Source organism: Abramis brama (genome assembly GCF_963993115.1).
Source record: "Abramis brama genome assembly, chromosome: 25".
Classification (NCBI taxonomy): Eukaryota; Metazoa; Chordata; class Actinopteri; order Cypriniformes; family Leuciscidae; genus Abramis; species Abramis brama.
Window position 1 is genome coordinate 9,011,275 of NC_139987.1, and position 18,473 is coordinate 9,029,747.

Here is an 18,473-nt window from a genome sequence, read left to right on the forward strand (position 1 = left end):
CCGAGAAATATAATAATAATAAATGCATCTCTACCACAGTGAAGCATTGAGGAAGAGTGTCATTGTGTGGGGAGCCTTTTCAACTGCTGGTATTGGTGAGCTACTTCACTGAGAAAAGTCATTTAATGCTTTGTTGTTGAGCAGATTATTGGCAGAATGGCTTGCTTCCATTGAAATGAAATGAAAAGTTGTTTTCTAAAGAGGAATGATCAGATGTTATTTTTCAACAAGACAATACTCCTGCCCAAGTTGCAAAGACAACCAAGAAGTGGCTTGAGAACAAGTCCATCAGGCTCATGTTTTAGCATCTGTCAAAGTCCAGATTTGAACCCTCTGAGGCTCCACGTTCTTTGACATGGAAATCTTCTCCGGTTAATTTATTCTTTTCAGTCCCTCAAGGTCGGACGTGAGCACACTGAAGAGCCACTTTATAGTATAATATTAAGTTGTAATTCTAATTGAAAGAGACACTGACATGTTTTTTTTTTTTCGTTTTTTTTTTGTTGTTCATGTTTAATACTGTAAAGCTGCTTGCTTTTAAACAATCTATTATAAAGTGGTCACTGTAAAACTTTACTGTAAATTTACAGCGAATTTCCTACAGAATTGTACTGTATTTCCATAATACAGTATTAGGCTGTATATTTTACAGAAAAGCTGTAAATATACAGCACATTTCTGTTTTCAACCCGATAAATTCGTAATACAGTATCATACTGTAAAAGCACTGCATTGTGGGATTGATTTTTTTCGCGCTCAATTCAGTTCAAATGTGATGCGAGCCGACAGTAGCTACTACAGGCAAACTTGATTTGTCAGCGGGATTCAACTGAACAGAATAATCATTTCTGTTAACAAGATAAACAGTGTCTGCGAATCTGTGAGCAATTTTTAAGCTTTTGTGAGCTTCGGTTCGTGTTTCAAACATTAAGTTAGTTGCCTGCGACACAACAGAAAATGGGCAACATTAACGTGCTACATGAAGACGGATGGAAGAATTTGTCATCTGAATAACCTGCGCCTGTGACGATTAGTGGGATTTAGAGTTTGAGAAGATGGAAAATTGTTCAACTGAGTGATACGGTAAGCCAATATATTTTGTTTTTTTTGCGTTCGCATTTCTACATTGTTTTCACAAATGCTTAACGTTATTTGTTTTGATTTTGCGAACGCGGTTTTCTACCGCGGCCGCGCAAACAATTCACTCTCTTCCACCTGTTTACCAAGTAACGTTAACGTTAATTTCGATATTTCACATAATAGGCAACATATACCATGTTATTTGCATGACCTGCTTTTGATATATTTTTCGTTTCAGGCTTTGTAATCTGATGACGGTCCAGTGCTAATGTAAGTGCTTTTAAGTAGTGTTAGTTACAGTCCATGGTAAAAAAAAAAAATGCTATCAAATGCTGTCAGTCTGTCTGTGATCGTGCTTTTGAATCGTTGTCAGAATTTTGCTAGCACAAGAAAATCCATGTTCCTAATGCTGTTTTCAAATGTTAGTATTCCTGATTGCCATGATGCCATGGTCCTACAACTAACAATTCAAAGAGAAGTTAGACGGTGTTATCCTTCAAGCAGATAAGTAGGCTAGATGATATTCAACAAATCTCATTAATCTGTAATATGTTTTATGTTTTGGTTCTGCTGATCATGGTTGTGCTGTCCTTTTTAAAAATTGTTTCAGGAATTTGCAATGCTGATGTCCAGCAATCTACATTTGCCAGAGAGTCCATGCCTTATTTCCTGGTATGTAAACATTAAAGGGGTAGTTTAAACCTAAAATGAAAAGCCATCATTTACTCACTCCACTGCAAAATATGTTTTTCTTAATTAGTGTTTTTTTCTTGTTTCCAGTCCAGATATCTAAAATTCTTACATGAAGAAGCATTTAATTGACAAGTAAAAATTGTCTTGTTTTCTGAAAGAATAAGTCAAAATTTAGTGAGTTTATGCTTAAAACAAGCAAAATAATATGGCAGTGCGTTTTAGTGTTCTAACCCTAATCAATTTTAATTTTTAGGTGAAAATTTTAATTTATAGGAATAGATAGACAACTACATCGAACCACAGTGGAACCCACAATAGTTATTTTAATTATTAATATTATTTATTAATTCATTTTATTTTTTATTTTTTTCAATTACAGGTCAATCTCTAAGCAACCAGTGCTGGACATTACGTTTGGAAGGTCAAGGTGTGTGTGGAAAGGATCACAGCATCTTCATCACTGGCCTGGAAGCGTTGTTTGCCTCCTCCTATAACTTCAGCTTGCAGTACAGGAAGAGGCAGCACCTTGAGTTTGTTCAGAGGTTAGTCATTAGCATATTTGCCATTCATATAAATATTAGACTGAATTGTGACTTGTCTTGACAGTATTTATTAAGCTGACTACTGGTATGAACAATATGGCCCTGGTTTCCATACAGGGCTTAGCTTAAGACAGGTCTAGGCCTTAATAAAATTAGGGTATTTAAGCAGCTTTTATAAAAATGTCTAATAAAAAAAAAAAACATTACTGGTGTGCATCTTGAGACAAAACAGTGGCAGTCACATATTTAAGATATGTCAGTGCAAGTTGTTTTCAGTTGAAGGATTAGTGAAAATTCTGCCATTAATTACTCACCCTCATGTTGTTCCAAACCTGTAAGACCTTTGTTAATCTTCAGAACACAAATGAAGATATTTTTGATGAAATCTGAGAGGTTTCTGAACCAGCCATAGACAGAAACGTCTTTGCAACTTTCAAGGCCCAGAAAGGTAGTAAAAACATTGTTTAAATAATCCATGTAACTACAGTGGTGCAACCTTAATATTATGAAGCGATGAGAATATCTTTTGTGCACAAAAAACAAACAAAATAACAACATTATTCAACAATCTCTACTCTTTCACGTCATTCTCCTACGCTGTTGACGTAGTGAACAGCATTTATATATTCATTTATATATCGCTTTTAACAATATAGATTGTTTCAAAGCAGCTTTACAGTGATAATAGGAAATTACAGTAACATAGATTATTTTGGCTTTACAGCAGCTCTAGAATAAAGTTATTAGATCAACTATTTTTGACTGTCAAAATGCAGGCGGACACAGCTTCCGTGAGTTGTTCAAAATCTTTATTTTTGGTAAACTCTGTGTACACAAACAATGTTCTCAATGCTGGAGTTCATGTATAGAGCCCCTGGTGATACTTCGAGCACAGTTTCATGTTGTGTCGAGCCTTCTTAGTGTTTTCAAAAATAGCAATTTTTAATGCTATCATAGTAGTGCCCCATGCACTCCCATTCAAAAGGCAATTTGACCGAAAACGAAAATACGGTCAAACTTAAAAGTGGCGTTTCCATCCTAATTATGCTTTTAAACGAAAGTTTGCCTCGGGTAGATTAACAAAAAGACCCTAGGTTGCATTTTGGCGAGAGTTATCCTTTAATACACTCCGGCCCACTCATCCTCACAAATCAGTGTAGGAGAATGACATGTAAAAGAAGAGATTATTCAACAATGTCGTTATTTTGGGGTTATTTTGCGCACAAAAAGTATTCTCGTCACTTTTTTACATGTTTTTACCACCTTTCTGGGCTTTGACAGTTGCAATGACATTGATGTCAATGGAGGGACAGAAACCTCCCAGATTTCATCAAAAATATCTTAATTTGTGTTCCGAAGATGAACGAAAGTCTTAAGGGTGAGCAATAATGACAGAATTTTCATTTTTGGGTGCAAACATGCATTTTAGTCTGGTAAATGTCATGTTTAACATTATCATGTAGTTATGTATGCAATAAACATTGCAAGGCTTGCAATTAAAGTTAAATTATTTCTGTCACAAAGGTTTGGGCTGCATTCTGGCAATGTGTGCTCTATATATGTGAGTCTATGGCTGCCTTTCCACTGATACTCTGATGGGACCTGATGAGGGGATGATATTAAAAGTTGTAGAATAAAACTTTAAATCTGGCAACCCCACTTCCAAAGGTTTATTTAGTTGACAGTGCACATGTAAACAGACACATTGAGTTGATGTATTTTAACCAGGGCAGAAAAAATATCAGCTATTGATCACAACATCCAACATTGCATTTTTTTTTTCATGTTCAGTTTTATCCAAACAGATTAGTCGTTAAAACCGATATCTGGTTTTTATTCACACATCTTTTTTGCTGTCTCTCTATGTCAAAATATATAAACTCAGTCCATAATATTTCATTGTTGGAATATTCATTGCCGACGAGCTCTCACGGCAGTAGGTGCTACCTGGAGAATGGCGACTCCATCCCCAGGTGGCCAAAGCCTCAGGACCTCAGATCAGCTCTTCGTCTGTTACAGAGGCCAGCAGAAGGGAAGGTTGTCTCCAAACAGAGGATGGCCCACTGGATAGTGGATGCCATCACCATGGCTTACGAAGCCCAAGGCGTGCCCTGCCCACCCGGGTTGAAAGCCCACTCCACTAGGGGTGTCGCTTCTTCGTGGGCGCTGACACACGGCGCCTCGCTGACAGACATCTGTAGAGCTGCGGGCTGGGCGACACCTAACACGTTCGCTAGGTTTTATAGCCTACGCGTTGAGTCGGTCTTTTCTGCCTTTTAGACGATTTCCTGACATCAATCCTGAACGTGGATCAAAAACAAAGAAAGGACAAGTAACTTCAAAGAAAACTGGCCAGGTTGTGCAAAAAAAGAACACCGTAAGCCCACAGGTGTCCTCACTTCTGCGAAAACTTGAAGACTTTGGATGGGATTTCGTTTGCAAATTTCGTTCGTTTGTATGGACTTCAAAACAGAAACAGCAATTCACTGCCATTATAAAGCTTGGAAGAGCCAGGACATTTTTTAATATAACTCCGATTGTATTCGTCTGAAAGAAGAATGTCGTATAGACCTAGGATGACTTGAGGGTGAGTAAATCATGAGCTAATTTAAATTTTTGGGTGAACTATCCCTTTAATTAAGTGCTAAGTGTTACCTGTTTGTTGTTAAGTGTTAAAATTGCATTTTATGTTTAAAAAACATTCAGCCAACATGTTCACAGAAGGCAATTGTCTGATCTTTGCTTTTAACCAAAATAAATGTTTTAAAACCCAGAAAATGTTGTTTTCTTTTTCCTAGTGTGACTACTATACAATTTATTGCTGTAGACAAGTTTAATATTGTAAAAGTATGTGGTATATATACTGTATTTGGTAATTACAGTGGAGTACTGTAAATGCTGTTTACTGTACTAGTGCTGTAAAAATACAGTATGTGGCTGGCAACCCAGCTGCCAGTATTTTACTGTAAATTTACAGTACAACGTTTTACAGTAAAATACTGTAAATGCTGTTTACAGTACTAGTTCTGTAAAAATACAGTATGTGGCTGGAAACCCAGCTGCCAGTATTTTACTGTAAATTTACAGTACAACGTTTTACAGTACAATACTGTAAATGCTGTTTACAGTACTAGTTCTGTAAAAATACAGTATGTGGCTGGCAACCCAGCTGCCAGTATTTTACTGTAAATTTACAGTGAAAAGTTTTACTGTGTAAATAAAGGTGAAAACAACCACATCCAGTGACATCCACATCACTGTAATCAGATGCTTTCATAACTACTGTTCCCTTTCAGTCGCTCACGTTCGACGTAACGTCGACGTGGCGACGTAATTGGGATCGCCTTGAGAGACCAATCTACTTCGAGAGTATTAAAACGAGCCAATGCATATTGGCATGCGATAATTGCATCAGCTGCTCTGCTTGCAGCGCGATCATATAACGAGCAGCAGGTGCGTCGCATGTTGTCTTTCGCTTCGGAGCCGAGCGGTTCTACTGTTCCTGCTCTAAAATCTTCTGAGAGTGTTAAACTTCAAAAGAAGAAAACGAGTCTGTTTCTTCAGGAGAATGCCTCTTCAAGCTGGTGTTGGTGTTACAGCGCAAACAGCGCTGGCCGCGATCTCACAGAGAGCAGGCAAAACAGCTGTTTTCATAGCTCAGAATGTTGCGCCTTCAATGAGAATGTTCAATGAGTTTTTCAAGGCGTCATTCAAACCGTGTGTTTCTGGATGCGGTCGTTTCCTATCCTCATGTGACGGCCACGATCACTGTTTCACATGCTTAAGCTGGGCTTAAGTGTGCTGAAACTGTGCTTGTGGGTGGCTTATGTTCTTTCTGAGAGCATAACCACGTCGACACGTTGTTCGTCTTGCCTTTCTCATTAAGGTTTGAGTGATCAGCGTGCCGTGTGCCGTCGAGCTGCCGACTGACAGCGCGGGTTGTCACGGCAACCCAGCGCGCGTCATTTGGCGCTCTAGATGCGCGGTCGAGACTCAAGTGCCTTAACGAGGTGGAGTCCCCCCGATCTAGTTCTTCTTCTGGTGCTCCAGAAAAGGGCTATTTCTGCATGTAGCCAGGGTGACCAGAGGATTATAGTGAGGGCTTCCCCGCCCGGTAACCAATCCGTGTGGGGCCCCTCACTCCTCTATCGCATCACAGACAGGTTGAGACTCTGTTTGTGGGTGGTTATGTTCTCTTATGAGAACGTGACCACGTCAGCACGTTGTTCGTCTTGCCTTTTTCATTAAGGTTGAGCGATCAGCATGCTGTGTGCCGTCGAATTGACGGCCACATTCACTGTCTTGCATGCCTGGCAGCTTCTGGATGGGATGCTGGTCATTCTCATGATGGACCTAGCATTTCATTCGGGGCTCCAGGGGAGGATTAGATGTCGATCGCTGCATCAGAGAGAGGGCTGTTACGCTCTGGAAATGAAGATGATGCTGAGCTCCCACTATAATGGTGTGCATGCTCATGCTGAATCAGATTCAGACTTGACAGCCATGCTTTCCTGGGTTACACTGGGGGCTCAGTGCGATTCATAATCGCCTTGCCCGCCCCCGTGCCTTCCCGGATGTGTGTGAAAAACGTTTTGCATTATGGAAGCATTTTGGTGCCAGTATGGCAAGCCAAATGTGCCAAAAGCTGCAGAAAGTTTTTCCTCTCTCACTACCCTCAATGGTGGGGCGGCAGTGCTATTGCAGACCACCTCGTCCCTGCATGTGACCAAACAGTCATAATGCATGAGGGTAGAAAAAAAAACTCCGCCACAGCCAGCTCTACTGTGACGTTGAGCTTCGCAGGAAGACGGCACCACCCGTCTCAGCAGCCCTGAGACAGGCGACCCAGAGTCAGCTGCTCTTCCCCGGTGGAGGGCTGGGCAGAGACCTTTTCTTGAATCATACTGTTCCGCCACTGGCGTCTCAGCCAACTGTGCCACATTCTCAGCAAAAGCAGCTTCTCTATCTCTGCGTCCCAAGAGAGTGAGGTTTGCGGTGTGCGACGCTATGCCTTGCCACCCTCTGCCCCCTCTTGCTTCGCCAGCGGTAGCCTGATGGGCTCGAGGCCGCGCCTATGCCGTCTCACTCATCTCCTGCCGATCGGTGGAGTCAGATTAGTGTTGCACACTCAGAACCCACTTCGGGCCGCTATGCCGCCTGAGTCAGGTCCCTGCATTCCGTCGCGCTGCCCCACCTCGTGGACGTCTGTCGTGCCGTTGGTCCTGCTTGTACGCTGTCTGGGAGCCTGGCTAGCGCTTCCCAGCCCATCTCGCTGGCTCATCCGTACCATCAGAGTCAACTATGCGATTCAGTTCACCCGCGTCCCCTGGCCTTCACTGGGCAGAGATTGTAGTCCTACTGGCGAAGGACGCAATCGAGCCGGTCCCTCCAGCCTAGAAGACCAGCTTCTACAGCCCGTACTTCATTGTACCCAAGAAAAGCGGTGGGTTATGACCTATCTTGGACCTACGTGTCCTGAACCGGTCCCTTCACAGGCTGCCGTTCAAGATGCTTACGCAGAAACGCATTTTCAAATGCATCCGTCCCCAAGATTGGTTTGCAGTGATAGACCTGAAGGACGCGTACTTTCATGTCTCAATTCAAGTTGTTAGCAGTACATCTTGCGCTGAGCCGCTTCAAAATGCTGCTACTAGGCAAGCATGTACTGGTCCGTACGGACAGCACTGCGACCGTTGCGTACATCAACCGCCAAGGTGGTCTACGCTCCCACCGCATGTCACAACTCGCCCGCCATCTCCTCCTCTGGAGTCAGAAGCATCTGAGCTCGCTTCGTGCCGTTTACATTCCGGGCCTGCTCAACCATGCAGCCGACGAGCTCTCACGGCAGTAGGTGCTACCTGGAGAATGGCGACTCCATCCCCAGGTGGCCAAAGCCTCAGGACCTCAGATCAGCTCTTCGTCTGTTACAGAGGCCAGCAGAAGGGAAGGTTGTCTCCAAACAGAGGATGGCCCACTGGATAGTGGATGCCATCACCATGGCTTACGAAGCCCAAGGCGTGCCCTGCCCACCCGGGTTGAAAGCCCACTCCACTAGGGGTGTCGCTTCTTCGTGGGCGCTGACACACGGCGCCTCGCTGACAGACATCTGTAGAGCTGCGGGCTGGGCGACACCTAACACGTTCGCTAGGTTTTATAGCCTACGCGTTGAGTCGGTTTCTTCCTGTGTTCTCGCTTCAACCAGCCGGTAACACCGAAGTTCCCGCTCTAGTGTCGGCTTGCTGCGCCACTTCCTTCCATTGGAACGGATATGTGCCTTTTTTACTCCATTCGAGTTCCCCACTTAAGCAAACCCTGTGAGTTACTCCGCACCCCTTCGGCAGTCGGACGTTACGGAGCGTCCGACGCCAGGCCTAGTGCTCGTATGCTTGTGTAACTTGTGCTAGGCTGGGTTCCATATGTGGTGATCCCTGCGGCGATCCCATATGCGTATTCTTCCACGACCAGCTCCCTGCGGTGAGTCCGTGTCTTTCCCTTGGCAGAGTTCACTCTGTCATCACTGTCTGGTGTAGCCTCCACCTTACCAGGCTGGAGCCACCCCAGTGGCATTCCATATGTTGCACTGCTCCTAACTGTCCAGTCCATATGTGTATTCTCCACATGGTACCTCCCTTCGGGCAGGATGTGGCTTCCACAGCGTCCTTCTCCCCTGGAAAGGCATGCTTTCCCAGTGTTATCAAAGAGTTCCACTGTGTGGGGTATAACGGAACAGCAGTTGAACTGCCTCTACGCAGGTCTTCCGCCCCAGCCAGTTGGGGGTCTGAGAGTCTTGCGTAGGGCGCTGGATGTGGCAGCAACCGTGGCGTTTTCCATGGGATCCCAATTACGTCATCACGTCGACGTTACGTCGAACGTGAGCGACTGAAAGGGAACGTCTCGGTTACTATGTAACCCTCGCTCCCTGAAGGAGGCGTAACGTCCCGTCGCCACGGTTGCTGACCATCGCTGTTTGGCCAAACATGTCTCGGCTCCTCAGCGTAAAACAATATGCGACGCACCTACTGCTTGTTATATGCTCGCGCTGCAAGCAGAGCAGCTGATGCAATTATCGCATGCCAATATGCATTGGCTCGTTTTAATACTCTCGAAGTAGATTGGTCTCTCAAGGCGATCCCAATTACGTTGTCACGTTGACGTTACGTCTCCCGTTCCCTCCTTCAGGGAACGAGGGTTACATTAGTAACCGAGACGTTTTCTCATTGCTGTCATATATGTTGTCTTTATTTTGTTATTTCAAACTTCTTTTTCTCCTAAACCAAAGAACGAAAAAGAATTTTGCCGTAAGTACATTGGGCACTTTATGAAATAATTTAAGACATATCTCCTTATAGGCCTATAGATCCTTTTTTGACATAAAGGGTTTTTTAAAACTGAGTCAAGAACCCAGGGTTCTATATTGAACCCCATTGATTTTTTTTTTTTTTCTAAGAGTGCTTAGTGCTAGTCTAGTGTATTTAAGAAATATATATTATCATTTAAAGCTGCAGTCCGTAACTTTTTTGTGTTAACAATTATCCAAAATAAATTTTTGAGCAAGTACATAACCAGCCAGTGTTCAAAACTATCTGCTTGCCTTAGCTCGAGTCAAAACGGTAAGCTTGTAATAATGTTTATAACTCCAGTGGTACTGGTGGATTTCCGCAGGAAATTCGAGCATGTCTTTGCGTCATTACGTCACATCTGTACACATAAAGAAGGTGTCTCGTCTAGTAGGCTATATTCCCACTGCGCAATGTGTCGTCGGAGTGACGTAATTTTCATGTCATTTTTGGACGTCCAAATTCGGTCCACTGAAGGGGTTGTTTTGTGACGCCAGGCGATGTCTTTTTTCGACGTCTTCCGCACGTCTAATGTGGACGTCCGTCCACAAAAGTTCGTTTGTGGGAAGAAGGAAGGAGACGGGATCGGCTTGCTGTGGATCGTGTGTTTTATTAGATAAGTCTTTTCCAAACAATAATCGCGCTCAAACAAAACAGCGGCTACTTTAGACACACACACACACACACACACACACACACACACACACACACACACACACACACACACACACACACACACACACACAGCTTTCCCTGGGTATCGAACCCGTGATCTTAGCATTATAAGCACCTATGCTCTACTGTTTGAGCTACAACATCCGATTTGTGTGCGTCTCCAGTTATCACCTGATGCTGAGACGATCAAATGGAGTTTTTGGAAAATGATCTTAAATAATTATAAATAATCTGTATTCCTATGTATTAATCATGTTGATAATAACAATGTTGAAATGTGTAAATAAATAAAACTATTACATAGTAATCATGTAAATTTCCTGCACCTGCATCATAGACGTCCAAATGACGTCCAAAAAAATTACCCAGTTCAAAGGTCCAATGTTGAACGTCAATATGACGTCCAAGTTGGGCCATGGTTGGACGTCAAAATAGTGGACCTAGTTTGGACGTCGAATAGATGTCCAGAATTGGTCATGGACCGACAGACCCAATATAGACATGATCTGCATGTCTATCCAACGTCCAATGTTTAGTGGGTTGTGTGTGAGGATGTTGGAGGTGGAGATTTATAGCCTTTTCTCACAGCACTTGATATAATTAAACTTATCAATTTGATGGCGGATCCAGAAAGGTTCAAGTGACAATCACCAGTGACAACTGGAGATTCACCCGTTGTAAAATGCAAAAGACTTTGGACTTCGGAGTGGCTACAGAAAAAAAGAGACTGCAACCGGGCCCATGCAAAAACAAGGATAAATATGCATCTGATTACAGATACATGTATTTGTATTTCAAAGAGTACCAGTTCTAAGGAACATTCATTTGTTGGTATGACAATTAGAAATTAGACTGCACAGAAATGGAAACTGAACTACAGGTAGCCCTAATACACATTAAATGTAGTCACGCAATGCTGATGTTGTTAACATTAACAATTTGAGAACAAAGTATAATTTGCATGGTTTGTCGTGATATAAGCGATCATTAGATTTAATCAGCGTGATTTACTGCAATGCTTTTTTTCCCTTAGTTGGTCAGAACAAAAGTGGATGTTAATTACTTGTTCAGATTACATTTTCTGGTGAAAATTCTTATGTTGGTCATACTCCTAAAAATCTGTGATTCTGAATGAAAGGATCCACACCGGCGCGGTGACTGACAGCCACACATTCTCCTCAAAACATTGGATTAATTCGGTGTTCCATGCCGAGGCAAAACCCACATAACTGCAATTGCAGATTTCGAACAGAAATGGCGAAAAAGAGGAAAAACTACGGACTGCAACTTTAATAAAAATAATAATTAAAACATTATTTTATTTATTTTTTTTACAGTGAGGACATGAAAAGTAAACTTTTAAATAAAAATAAAATTAAATTAAAATAATCATAGATGAAAATGTATATGCAATTGAAAATTAAACTAATTCTTTAGTCAAAAAATTACACGGTTTTATACTTTGGAAATTTACCAACATGCATGATAAAAATATCTGCTCTCAGTCATGGGCAGCTGTATGCAATGGGTCCTTTTTTAAAGAAAGAGTAACATGACAAATATTGTGCAGTTTGCTAGATTACTCACCGACACATCTTACCCTACTCTCCCCCATGTAGTCTGATCTGTCCTTAGGGGCTGCGCTGTATTAAAATAATAAGGGATTTATTTCATCATTTCAAAGACTGTGGACAGAATCAGTGCTGGAGTCTGTGTGGATCGCTTACTGTCATGGCCTAACAGCTGGCTTATTAAAAGCCTTCCTGCCCGCTGGAAGAATAATTTTTTTAGGAAGTTGCTGAAAATAAACTGATTATACAGACATAAATGTTAGTCATATGCTGTACACGCTCGGACTGGTCTGAGAAGCACAGCAGGACAGATTTTCGCCAATTTGACAGTAGGGAATGAAGCTTTTTATCTTTTTGCCTGTTTAAAAACAATACAGATAATTGGAGATAATTAGTCCGCCAGTGTCGTAATATGAAATAAGAGACTATCTACAGTGGGTTCTTAAAGGCTTCTATAGTGAGAAGAATGTAAATTCCCAGAGTGGTAATTGTTGCTGGCTGTGATGTGAAAAGTTCGATTTATCAGTTCAATCCTAGCATATGCTGATTAAAATGAGACTTTGAAGGTGGTGAAACATTTCTCTTGAAATATGAATGATGAACCTGACTGACCCAGTTCTTTGATCATGTTTCTCAGCCAAAAAAAAAAAAAAAAAAAATGCTGAATCCCTGAGGAACACAACCAACAAAGCATCATAGTTGGGGAAGTCAACAGAATTTCAGAACAGAACAGAATTTTCAGCTGAGGTTACAAAAGCGGCATCATTATTATGGCACAGAGGGATTAAATGTGAAGAAATCCACAAAAAAAAAAAAACAAAAAAAAAAACTAATTTGCTTTTTAATTGCACACTTTGAACAATAAAATACTTTATTCATCCATACAAAAAGTCTTCATGGCTGAGAGCTCTTCATAATGACTTTTGATTACAAATTGAGATTTTTAGATCCCAAATCAAGATATACATTTGACTAATATTAGTATCCAATTCAGTCATGAAACTCTAGATGATGTAGGTTAATAGGTCCTTTACATGCAGTCTTCAAGCAATCACATCATTGCCACACGGCACAAGCCAATGAGATTGTTTGCTCAACATTTAAATCTGGTTCAGTGTTCGTTGTAGGCTAGTCCTGCAACATGCTATCAGAGTTCATCTGAAACCCTCCACCTCCCCCAGCTCCACCTGCCTAGACCTGCTATGGGATTTATGTATGTCTATTCATGCAGCAGCAGCATATCTTACATGTTCACAGCAGCATGTCTGTGTATCTACTGGCAGTAGCAAGTCCATACTTGCCCTCCAGCAGCAGTTGCAGAATCCGTGGGAGAACAATGCTGTGACGAGGCGGAAGCCGAAGTAGAATCCATATGCAGTTGTTTATTAAAATCCACAGCAAACAAGACAAAATCGGCAGGCAGATAGCATAAACTTGAGGCAGGCAAAGGTAATACACAATGTGGCAGTCCAATCCAAACAACAGAGCAAAGGGATAATCCAAGAGGCAAAAACAGAACAAAGCAGGCAAAGTTCATAACCGATATACACAAGACAATGATAAGAGAACGCTCAGTAAGGCAGGAAAACTGGCAATACTTCGCGATGGCCTGTTAGCCAGGCCATGCTTAAATGTCTCTCAAACAGGAAGTAACCAGTGAAGCAGAGGGAGTGGCACACAGTCAGTACTCGGGAGAGGGCTCCCTCTGCTGGCGTGACGTTACAGAATCCCCCCCCTATAGGAGCGACTCCTGGCGCTCGACGAGGATGTCCCCGTGGTCGTGGTGCTGGACAATCGGGTCTGGCTCGATGAAAGTCTCTGATAAGTGATGGATCCAAGATGTCATGGGCAACTACCCAAGACCTCTCTTCAGGTCCGTACCCCTCCCAGTCCACCAAATATTGGAGCTGACCCCCTCTCCTTCTTGAGTCCAACAACTCCTTTACCGCATAAGCAGGGGATCCATCAATGTCCAGCGGTGGAGGTGGCTCCAGGTTCTCAATGTTGGGGTCAGCACCCGGGTGAACCGGTTTAACCCTCTGGGGACCACAAACGCGCCCGCGCGTTTTGCTCGTTTTTTTTTTTTTAGCAATGAAAATAAACACTAAATGCTCTGTTAATTTTGATCTTTCATTTTCGTGTAATACATCAATCGATCCTGTTCAGTTTCTATTTTTTTTCTGTATACTCACAATAAAAATAAAGTGTTTTGCTTTTTGACAAATAAAGAAAAATTAACATGATGCGATTTCTGCCTTCTCTCTGTCAGTAAACTCCCATTTGAAACGCGTTCGAAAATGATCTATAACTCCGCGAAAATTCAGTCAAACAGGCAAACAGACCCACGGGCATAAAGCTTGAGATCGCATCTTTTAAATGAAGTCATTTATATAAAAAACAAATATTCTCAGCTTCTGTAATCTGTATAAAAAGAGAACGACTCCAGTCGAGCTCATTACGAGCTAATTCACAGTAATGTGACCACTCCCCGGAGAGCGCGTGCTATTCAAACGCAAATTCTGAGAACTATTTCAGAGCTGTGAAACGCCCACATCAGCTGTAAACAAAGCGCGTCGCGACTCCTCGCGAGTGAGACATTATAGCCTACCTTATGGAGAAAAGATTCCTCAGAACAGTGCTGATGAGGAGCAATATCTCCTGAAATGAGGAGCAGATTCCGCTGAGGAGTGAGGTAGGCTGTTTTCTTTTCTCACGTGTGGAATAACGTTATGGAATAACGTTAGTGTAGGCCTATGTAAACCGCAAAAAGATGAATCGCATTTCTATAATATGACTCGCCTTTCTGTGAGATGAATGAAGGGTACATATTTGTAAAGACTGTTTAGCCTAAATATGAATCGCGTGTCTGTGTGTGAAAGAATAAACTGCTTTGCTATAGCCTACTGAGATGAGTAAAAATCGACTGGAATATGTTGAAATAAAATGTATTTGTATAAGCAACTTATTAAACTGCAAAAAAAATACTGTTTTTGTCAAAAATAAATTCATAGACTAAGATGTTAGATGTTCCAATGTTGGCTATATTCAAACTAATGAATACATATGATAAAATGTAGGCCTATAATCTTTTTTTTTTTTTTTTTTTTTTTTACAAAGAAAGAGTACACTTGAAATATTGTTGAAATTGTAATTATTGTTGTAATTGTAACATTTTTAATAAAATAGCAAAACATATTTACAAGAGAGATGTAAGTGAAATCTTAAATGGTCAATATAAGTCTTCTTCTAAATACATCTTTTGTCCTTGCATTGTGGCTCAGTCAGTGTCACACCTGAATGAATGGCTCATTAGGCAGAGTCATTATGCAGAGTGGGTGGGACATTGTAATCTAAGGTGTAAACTACTCCTCCCCCTCGCATATTGGCTTTCCAAGCAAAACCTGTTTTACACCATTTAAATCAATGTATTTTTTTTTGTGAACGATAAAGCAAGACTATTTTCACATCATTTTGAAGCTAGAACTCAAAGGGACAACATCCATTAGTCAAAAGTCTTGTGGACACCAAGGTTATAATCGTTAACGAAAACAAACGAAAAAACGAAAACTAGGTGCGAAAAAACATTGTCGTTAACTGAAATAAAAATAAAAACGAGGCATTACAAAAAAACGATAACTAACTAAAACTGTAATGTGTGTTTGGCAAAACTAACTAAAATAAAATAAAATTATAGAGTAAATGTCCTTAGTTTTCGTCTTTGTCAAGGTCTTTCATTTTTTAATGCTATTTAAAACACGCAGCGTATTCCCTGCTCACCCTCCATCTCTCTGTCACTCATGCGTCTCTCACATGCGCGCGCGCACGCACACACACACACACAGCCCCTCCCCTCCGTGCACACCGTCTCCATGATAACGAGTGTTCGTTCGACGTTGCAAGTACACGAAAGGTTGGTATCTCCATCTCGTGAACACCTTTACACAATCACACATTAAAAAGTGGTATAAAAATATTTTAAATTCTGAATATAATTTTGTTAGTGTGTTAATGTTGACCCGAGAAGCGATTGTGCCTTCTTTAGAAAGTTAACTAGTCGCAAGTTTGAGGTAAAATGCACTTTTTGGTTGTGGTTGTCGATGTCAAAACACTATAGGCTATAAGCTGTGATTCAAATATTAAATAATGTTATGTAATTTTTTTACTTTTACACTGAATGTTTGCTGCTTCAATCCAGATGAGTAGGCTATTGACTATATAGGATAAATTAAGTATAGGGTGTGAAAATTGTACAGCTGTGGTATTTGTATAGGGTGTGATTTCTGTATAGCTGCTAGAAGATGTGTAGATTTTTGGTATGGCGTGTTGATTTTGTAAGAGGTGAAGGAATTTCAATGGGGTGTGAATTTTTTCCTAAAATTGTATGACATTTTTGTTGAGTTATTATTACACAATACTTTTTCTGACCTTTTTGAATCTTGCCCCTGACAAATAACCCAAATTACAAAAAAAGACTAAAACTAACACTAAAACTAATAAAAACTAAACTAAAACTAAGCATTTTCAAAAAATAAAAACTAAACTAAACTAGCAAACCCACTTTAAAAACTAATTAAAACTAAACTAAATTTGAAAACAAAAAGTCAAAACGAAATAAAAATAAAAACTAATGAAAAATGCAAAACTATAATAACCCTGGTGGACACATATTTAATATGTGTTTTGTGGTCTTAATTCAGCAACTTTCATTTTAATTTTTTCCAATAACCACGCATAAACATTATTCTCTTAAAAATACAAACATCTACATACACGTTGCTCGCATATTATGGTAGCCCTGTTTGTGCTATATAGAGTGAATTTACACCTTTGCCATTAACATGTTTATAAATAACTGAAAAAAGCACAAATGTCAAGGCATGTCAGAACATCTCAAGGACCCCAAAAACAGCTTGGTCCCCAGAGGGTTAAGGAGTGAAACATGGAAGGAGGGAGAGACACGATAATTAGTGGGAAGCTCCAACTGGTATGTGACCTCATTTATCTGTCTTATTATTTTAAATGGGCCTACATACCTTGGGCTTAGTTTCTTGCTTGGTAGCCGCAACTTGAGGTCCCGTGTGGAGAGCCAGACCCTTTGTCCAGGTTGGTAGGGAGGATGTTGGCGACGTCGTCTATTGGCCTGGATCTCTTGATTCCTGACAACCCTTTGCAGACGTACATGAGCAGTGTTCCACACCCTCTCGCTACGACGAATCCAGTCATCGACTGCAGGTACCATAGATGGTTCTCCTGACCATGGGAACATAGGGGGTTGGTATCCAAGCACACACTGAAATGGGGTGATACCAGTGGATGAGTGTCTTAAAGAGTTCTGCGCATACTCTGCCCATGGTAGAAATTCTGCCCAGCGATGCTGTTCATGACCACAGTATGACCGTAGATACCTGCCAATCTCTTGATTCAATCTTTCCACTTGACCGTTGGACTGAGGATGATATCCTGAGGTTAAGCTGACATTGATGTCCAGCTGTCTGCAGAAGGCTTTCCATACTTGTGATGTGAATTGTGTTCCTCTATCTGAAACAATATCTTCAGGTATGCCATAAACTCTGAAAACATGTTGGAACAGTGCTTGAGCAGTTTCCATGGCAGTGGGGAGGCCCTTCATAGGTATTAGACGGCAGAATTTTGAGAAGCGGTCAATGATAACTAGGACTGTTGTGAATTCAGTTGATGGAGGTAGATCAGTGACAAAGTCAATTGAAAGGTGTGACCAAGGTCGTTGAGGAATGGGCAAAGGCTGCAACAAACCAGAGGGTAATTGTTTGGGTGTTTTAGACTGAGCACAGATCGAGCAGGACTTGACATAGTTAGTCACATCTTTAATCATTGATGGCCACCAGAATTAATTTTGTGTGAGATAAAGAGTTCTTGAGATACCTGGATGACCTGAGCAGAGTGATGTGTGGACCCATTGCATGACTCTTGGACGAAGATTTACAGGAACATAGTGTTTGTTGGGGGGACAACCTGGTGGAGTTGGTTCATTCTGTTGTTCTCTTTGAATTTCCTCCATCAAATCCCATGTAACAGGTGCAATGATTACTGATGGTGGCAGAATGAATTCTGGCGTGGGTTCTGCTTGGGGATGATCATGTTGCCTGGATAGGGCATCAGCCTTGCTGTTTTTACTGCCAGGTCTGTAAGTTACGGTAAATTGGAATCTTGTGAAGAAAAGTGACCAGCGTGCTTGTCGAGGATTTAGTCTTTTGGCACTCTTGACGTACTCAACATTCTTATGGTCCGTGATAACCTGGAATGGGTGAGTGGAACCCTCCAGCCAGTGTCTCCATTCTTCTATTGCGGCTTTCATAGATAGAAGTTCCTTGTTGCCGACATCATAGTTGCGTTCTGCATCAGTGAGTTTTCTTGAAAAATATGCACAAGGATAGAGCTTGCCTGGCTGTCCATGGCGTTGAGAGAGCACTGCACCAATTCCATTGTCTGAAGCGTCAACTTCTACTACAAACGGCAAGTTAGGATCTGGATGTTTGAGGATGGGTGCTGTTGTGAAACTGTTCTTGAGTTTAGTGAAGGCCTGAGTGGCATTTTCA

General features: G+C 41.5%; 1 long non-coding RNA gene across 1 annotated transcript; it reads left to right on the forward strand.

Annotated features, from left to right (window-relative positions):
* The first annotated feature begins 976 nt into the window (after window positions 1–976).
* LOC311076210 lies at window positions 977–1,486 on the forward strand. The gene is made up of 3 exons (XR_014604624.1): window positions 977–1,083; window positions 1,319–1,350; window positions 1,465–1,486. It is a non-coding gene; the product is annotated as an uncharacterized lncRNA (long non-coding RNA).
* The last annotated feature ends 16,987 nt before the right edge of the window (window positions 1,487–18,473 follow it).